This window comes from Ptychodera flava, chromosome 10, assembly GCF_041260155.1.
Source record: "Ptychodera flava strain L36383 chromosome 10, AS_Pfla_20210202, whole genome shotgun sequence".
Classification (NCBI taxonomy): domain Eukaryota; kingdom Metazoa; phylum Hemichordata; class Enteropneusta; family Ptychoderidae; genus Ptychodera; species Ptychodera flava.
The window spans coordinates 40,838,055-40,844,054 of NC_091937.1; the positions used below are offsets into that span (position 1 = coordinate 40,838,055).

A 6,000-nucleotide genomic window follows, 5' to 3' on the forward strand; every position below is an offset into this window, starting at 1 on the left:
TTTGAGCTATGACAAAAATCAAAAGGACTTAGCGGCATAGCCACAGTGTTAAGCCTTTCTCCAAGGTTCTTAGTTGACTACAATCTATTACAGACTACTGAGCTGACGTTAGGGGTACTCACTTTGTGTTTGCTCACTCTGTGAGCGCTAGTGTTTGGTACTGAGTTGCGTGGATATCCCCTCATGGCCTCACGTGATCTGGGCCTGTTGCATAATCTGCAGAGATGATCATATGCCTCCGAGTCTGAAAACTGTCATTGTGTAAGCCTGTCGGCATTTTCCTTGCATTTTTTCTCATTTATTTTGCAAAATATCGGCGAGTGCCTCAATATTTCAAGATAACCCTTTCTTCCCAATCGTTTCCTGGAGTTTCAGAGTCATATGAACGAAAATGAGTGAAAGTTTTAGACAGGAAAATCGGACGTCTGCCATGTTCAATGTTTACAGTACAATCAGAAGTTTACGTGGCGTGGAGGAATTAACCAACAACACAGGAGTGTTCATGATGCCCGCCCTCTAGAGGCAGACCCTCCTATATGAAGACGATGCTGAAGTTAGACTCGGTTTCGGATTCAGTTTCGGATTCGGTTTCGGATTCGAGTGACTGAAAGAAATTTTATATTTTCAGCCGATTTTGTTAAAATGTGGATTACTTTATTTTCACTTGGAATTTATTTTCTTTACTTTCCCTGGACCTTTTTTCAGCTAAAATCAAATCAAATCAGACTAGACAAAGTGAAAATATATCACAGTGAAACAATGAAAATCTATTCTTAGCTGAAATAAATTTCTGTCTGTTCTGTGCTGTTTTGTGTCTATGTTTACAACTATTGTCTTACGAATTCTGACTAGTGTTATTGGATTATGGATTGGTATGATTGCGATTATTTTACAGTGAAAATAAAATGGTCCATAGTACTTCGGTATGTTGCAAAGATAAATACTTGTCGTCAAGAACAAGTTTTAATGGGTTGCCTGTCGGCATAAATTGTGTGCATCTATTTACAAAATAAAATAAAATGGTTAAAAAAAATAGAAATTACAGAAAACTTCAAAGCACTTTAATTCGAAATTGAAAGTAAGTGGAGGAAAACAACACTTACAAAAACATTTATACTTTAATTTGTTTATTTGTCACAATGTGTGTCACATGGTGTAATGTGTTTGTATTACTTTGATGTTTTGGTTGATGTTGATCAACAACTCTTTCAGTACTATACTAAACTCCCGGACTAAACTATCAGTTAATATGTTGTGTAATAAAGATTGCATTGAATGCATTTCTTTGAATGTGCGTAGTACTATTAGCGTAAAGGTATACTGTCACCTGTTCCAATTTTGCCACAGTTACAATGGAAAGAGAAAATCTAACCAATCACAGATTTTAAGCGGGTGGCCGCTTTTACAAAACAGCGCCCTCACATGAGCATTTTGAATACCAAGGAACGCCCCTTTGACCATATATGGGCATATTTAGATTACAGGTGACTGTATGTCTTTAAATAGTCCTAACTGCATAATGCTAATAATTGAGGTGGACACTTTTGACTTGTGTAGTCATGCACATGCACCATAGTTTCTTGCTCTACTGCCGAAAGTGTTTAGTATTTTTGAACTGTAAGCTTAGAAGTTATGGTTATGTGTGAAATATTTATTTCATGAAATACATGCTACAATTTATGCTGTGAAATATATATTACATATGCCGACCGGTAATCCATTAAAAACTTGTTCTTGATGACAAGTATTTATCTTTGCATACGGAAGTACTATGGTCCATTTTATTTTCACTGGAATTTATTTCAGCTGAAAATATTTTCATTGTTCCACTGTAATCTTATTTTCACTTTTTGTCTAGTCTGATTTGATTTTATTTTAGCTGAAAAAGTGTCCAGCGAAAGCAACGAAAATAAATTCCAAGTGAAAAATAAAGTATTCCACATTTTAACGAAACCGGCTGAAAATATGAAATTTTTTTCAGTCACTCGAATCCGAAACCGAATCCGAAACTGAATCCGAAACCGAATCCGAAACCGAGTCTAACTTCAGCATCGTTATATGAAGTACCACATTTGATGCTTGTGGAAAGCTTGACCACACAATGGAGCATTTAAACTTTTAGAAAATGACAAACTGAATAAGAAGGTATTCAGAAAATGTCAAATACTGAGGAAAAATGCACAAATATTCAAAATAAACAGGTTAACTGATTGGTCAGCTATAAAAAACAATGAAAATGTTTATGATCAAAAGTTTTTGAGATGCGCACATTTTAACAAATACAGAAATTATTAACATTATAATATAAGACCAAACTATTTTTTCAGGGATGGGACAGGTTGGAAATGAGGGGTGAGAGACAAAGGCACTCCTATTGCTGCATGTGGATGCAGCCACACCATTTCATTTACAGCATACTTATTCACTGTGTTGTGTTCAAGTTCCATATTGTACTGACTGTCATACAAGGATAACATAAGCAAATCAAATCAAATTAGAAAAGGATCAATGCTGTTGTGTGGATTTTGCTGAACATGGCTGATATTTCGCTCTATATATTTGGTATCCAGCAAAGGCATATTTTGATGTAAGTCAAAATTAACACTACATTGCTGACAATATATTTTACCGTTTCTGCATGAATTTTTCTTATAGTATATTAGTACTTCAAACAGATTAACAGTTATCGTGATTTCAACCCATAATTTTACATCACAAAGACTGTAATTCTGCCAATTTTTTTTGTTTTTCAGTCATTTTATAAATTTTGCACTGCACAAGATGATTGAACAAATTGCAATGTTTGAATTTGTAAACTCAAAGAATAAAATCCTTGGTCACAATAAAATTATTTTTTGAAAAGAAATTTACTCTTAAACACTTTTAGCATATATTCTTTACACGGTCATGTATTTCAAGGAAAATATGCCTATTAAAAAAAGTAATTTCTTCACTTTCAATTTTTTTTCAATACTATGACAATTATCAGCCATGAGGTTATACAAACACAAGACCAGATAAGCGTTTTTCATCATTTCCACAGGACTCTTTGGAAAATCCATTAAAAACAGTTAAAAGTGACTGGAAATGATCACTTGGTATACATTTAATTTACAGATGCCAGGTTGTGTATTTCACATGCACTCAGGTCAGTAAGGAAGTGCGTCATTACTATTTTGGACTGTTAATTCTATTTCTGAATTGTTTAACTTTTTTACACTTTGAACTATCTTTAGGCAGTTTATACTGTAGCTTAGAATTTTTTTGATTGATGTATTTAATCATCTTTTGGGTTCTTTGGGTCCATATCCCACCTCATGCCCCTACATCATCAACTATTTACCAACAACTCCATGCCAACAACCAATTACCTGACCTGGCCACACATTAGAGAAGGTACAGCGTCATTGACGGTATTTTTAATGATATCTCTTTTAAATGTAATATAGATATTTTTTCTACGCTGTGTAGTTTTAAAACTATTTTTATCCATCTTTTTTAACAGTTCTCCTTTTTGATTCGTGTATGTTTTTTCAATTTAATGTAATGTGTTACTTTTATGATTGTCTTGTACATTTGTCTTGCGATGGTGTGACTTTTTTGTTTCACAGATCTGTTGGTGGGTTGCCCGTTGATATGTGTATTAAATAAAATAAAATAATCGAACGCTGGCGTGGCGTGAGTATTTTGACCCGTTTTTTTGCGGCCTCATAACTTTCACGTAGGGATGAGGTTAATGTATCAAAACACGAAAACACACCCATTTTACAAACTCCGCCTATTTTTTACATCCACCGTCATTTTAAACTAAAATAAATCTACTTCAAATCGTGAAAACCTGTGTCGACATCGTAATATTTAAATTGTTTGCTTTCAAAGTGCTCGATAAACCCTGCTTTGAAGTGGAATAGCCCAACAGCGGAATAATACCAAGAAGTGATAGTTTGTCATCACTCCTTAGCAACCAACTTTTTATAAGTACAGCCTGGAGGAAGCAAGGTCGATTTCAAGTTGATTTCGTCACTAATTTCGGCACGTCTGTATGACAACAGTCATAACCAAAGCATGCATGTATGATAAAGGGTTATTACACGAAGTAAGGGCGAGATCGCGTCGTATTCGAGTGATGTGTCCGTATTTTGAAGAGTTGCGTAGCACGACCACGAGAACTTTCATTTCAAGAGGCCCAACAGGAGTACAAAGTATTCTAAATGCGACTACGTTTCATTGATATATCAATCGATACTTTAAACGTATGTTTAGCGAAGTTAACTATAAATTTATAATATTATATCGCATTTATGCAAATTGGATATGCGTGTTGATTATGTAATTTCAAAATCCTTTTGGATATCCGTTTTGTATTCTACATGGAAATACCTTTCATTTGATAACTATAAATTTCAAATATTATATCGCATTTATGAAAATTAGGTACCCGTGTTAATTATGCACATTAGGGGGCAGACAGTCCATGTAGCCGATAATGACATGCTAATTAGATGCATGTGTACGGAATAACAAGTTGGCCTTGCCAGGGTTCCAGTATATCTGTGTCAAGTATCAACTAAAGTTACACCATTACACAGTAGAACCGAGATTGTTGTTACACGTATATTACTACCTTACCTACGTCTGATTAACCCGCCTCTGTACGAAATTGCGTACTAACTAAGTTATGAAGTTAGATGGGACTGGTTGAGGGCGTCCTACACATTTCAATGGGTACGTCGGGGGACTTACATACATTACAGTTACAGAGTTACAATAAGGGAACTATGCACAGTAGGTGCGGCTACCCACAATTCTCCATGATCTGTGCACAAGGAGATCACTCACTTAACTGAAGCAAATTTCTTCTGTACGCAGAACAACTCGGTCCATATTTCAAAATTCTGGAAACATAGTTCTGATAATCATAATTTTTACCTTCTCGTGTCTATTTATAGACAGAGAAGGTATTAGAGTTGAAAACCAATATGCTGCTGTCAAGAACTTCCGTCTGTCAAGACTTCCGTCTGTCAAGATCTGTTGACGTCATGCCATTGTGATGGGTCATATCATAAACTGGGGGGGTGTTCATGGCTCAGGTTGAGGTGTGGGAGAACGATTTTGAGCTATGACAAAAATCAAAAGGGACTTAGCGGCATAGCCACAGTGTTAAGCCTTTCTCCAAGGTTTCTTAGTTGACTACAATCTATTACAGACTACTGAGCTGACGTTAGGGGTACTCACTTTGTGTTTGCTCACTCTGTGAGCGCTAGTGTTTTGGTACTGAGTTGCGTGGATATCCCCTCATGGCCTCACGTGATCTGGGCCTGTTGCATAATCTGCAGAGATGATCATATGCCTCCGAGTCTGAAAACTGTCATTGTGTAAGCCTGTCGGCATTTTCCTTGCATTTTTCTCATTTAATTTTGCAAAATATCGGCGAGTACCTCAATATTTCAAGATAACCCTTTCTTCCCAATCGTTTCCTGGAGTTTCAGAGTCATATGAACGAAAATGAGTGAAAGTTTTAGACAGGAAAATCGGACGTCGGCCATGTTCAATGTTACAGTACAATCAGAAGTTTACGTGGAGGAATTAACCAACAAACACAGGAGTGTTCATGATGCCCGCCCTCTAGAGGCAGACCCTCCTATATGAAGTACCACATTTGATGCTTGTGGAAAGCTTGACCACACAATGGAGCATTTAAACTTTTAGAAAATGACAAACTGAATAAAAAGGTATTCAGAAAATGTCAAATACTGAGGAAAAATGCGCAAATATTCAAAATAAACAGGTTAACTGATTGGTCAGCTATAAAAAACAATGAAAATGTTTATGATCAAAAGTTTTTGAGATGCGCACATTTTAACAAATACAGAAATTATTAACATTATAAATATAAGACCAAACTATTTTTTCAGGGATGGGACAGGTTGGAAATGAGGGGTGAGAGACAAAGGCACTCCTATTGCTGCATGTGGATGCAGCCACACCATTTCATTTACG

The 6,000-nt window shown here is 35.9% G+C and overlaps 1 protein-coding gene across 1 annotated transcript in view; it reads right to left on the bottom strand.

The window, feature by feature from the left end:
• The window catches only part of LOC139142791 (WD and tetratricopeptide repeats protein 1-like), a 354,040-nt gene that overhangs the window by 200,250 nt on the left and 147,790 nt on the right, over positions 1-6,000 (bottom strand). The window lies entirely within an intron of this gene.